Source organism: Pyrus communis, chromosome 10, assembly GCF_041283825.1.
Source record: "Pyrus communis isolate YQ-2024b chromosome 10, ASM4128382v1, whole genome shotgun sequence".
Classification (NCBI taxonomy): Eukaryota; Viridiplantae; Streptophyta; class Magnoliopsida; order Rosales; family Rosaceae; genus Pyrus; species Pyrus communis.
In genome coordinates this window covers 12,997,410-12,998,906 of record NC_142574.1, presented here as the reverse complement: position 1 = coordinate 12,998,906, position 1,497 = coordinate 12,997,410, and the positions used below count along the sequence as shown (strand labels likewise).

General features: G+C 37.9%; 1 non-coding gene across 1 annotated transcript; it reads left to right on the top strand.

The window, feature by feature from the left end:
* The first annotated feature begins 281 nt into the window (after positions 1-281).
* On the top strand, positions 282-392 carry LOC137730370 (small nucleolar RNA R71). Its single transcript, XR_011068131.1, has one exon. It is a non-coding gene; the product is annotated as a small nucleolar RNA R71 (small nucleolar RNA).
* Positions 393-1,497: the final 1,105 nt, after the last annotated feature.

Below are 1,497 nucleotides of genomic sequence, written 5' to 3'. Positions count from 1 at the left end.
ACACTTCATTTGCTTTTGGCACCATGTTGAGCACGGATTCAAGCTTCCTTTCTAGGTTAGCAACCTGCAACAAAAGCTCATGATTAGCACTTGTTTCATAGACTCCAACTTTCTTACCCCTTAAATCTTTGTGTTGAGCATTAGACCCCAACATCTCATAAATGTTATATGACTCTTGAGCATTCTTTTTCTTCAATGCTCCACCTGCTGCATTATCAACAGTTGATTGACAATTTTGGGTTAGTCCATCATAAAAAATTTGCATTTGTAAGTGAAAAGGTAACCCATGGTGTGGACATTGTATCAAGAGGCCTTTAAAACGCTCCCAACACTCATTGAAAGGTTCACCATCATCTTGTTTGAAGTTGAAGATTTGTCCCCTTAATGTGGCTGTCTTTTGAGTGGAAAAGAACTTCTCCAAGAACTTCTTAGCCACGGCATCCCATGTAGTGAGGGAACCTGGTGTTAGAGTCATCAACCAACTCTTGGCCCTATCTTTCAAGGTGTAAGGAAACACTCTCATCCTCAAATTTGCTTCACTTACTCCCTGCAAAGGTAAACCACTCACAACATTGTAAAACTCTTTAATATGAGCTAAAGGGTCTTCATTAGGTAAGCCATAAAATGAAGGAAACATATGGAAATGTGAAGATTTGAGATCATAGTTTCTAGCTTCTGTGGGCAGCAAGATGCATGAAGGTGAATTTGGTATGATTGGTTGAGCAAAGTCCTCCAAAGCTCGAAGCTCATCTAGGTTGCCCGCCATCTCTTCCTCTCTTTCCCAATCAACTTGCTCAGATCCTTTACTTGTTGAACTAGGTGAAGTGCTTTCCTCTTCCTCACAGATTAGGGATGAACTTGATGGCACAAAGTTGTCCAAAGTGTGGCCCTTCAACCGTTCAATCCTTTGGCCTAGCTCAACAAGTTTATTTGACATATACTACCTGAAACAAAGTAACACAAGTGTGAATGAAAATCAAGAAGCAAACCACAATGAAAAGAACAAAAATAAACTTAAAAACGTTTGAAAAGACTCAAGGGATGTGGAACTAAACTCTTAGAACACTTAAACAATCCTAAAACCCAAAACAGCAACTAGAAGACTCAAAATTGCCTAAAAACCACTTTCTGGGCAGTTTTGAGCACCTACACTAATTTGGACGAAATTGGATGGAAACTTGAATCAAAACACTTATAAACACAAATCAAAACACTTTCTAACTAATTTGGACAAAACAAAAACTCAAAGGACTCAAAACAGATTCACAAGACTCAAAACAAGCTAAAAACTCTCAAAACTGCCTAAAAACACAAACTGGGCAGTTTTGACACTAAACTCAATTTTGGACGAAAATTAGGTTTGAGCTTGACTCAAAATACTTCAAAACACAAGATAAGACAGATTCTAAGCTTAAGACTTAACAAACTATGGGGAGAAATTGTATTTGGACGAAATGCAATTAAATGGGCAGATTATAACAAAAGCAGATTGCAAAG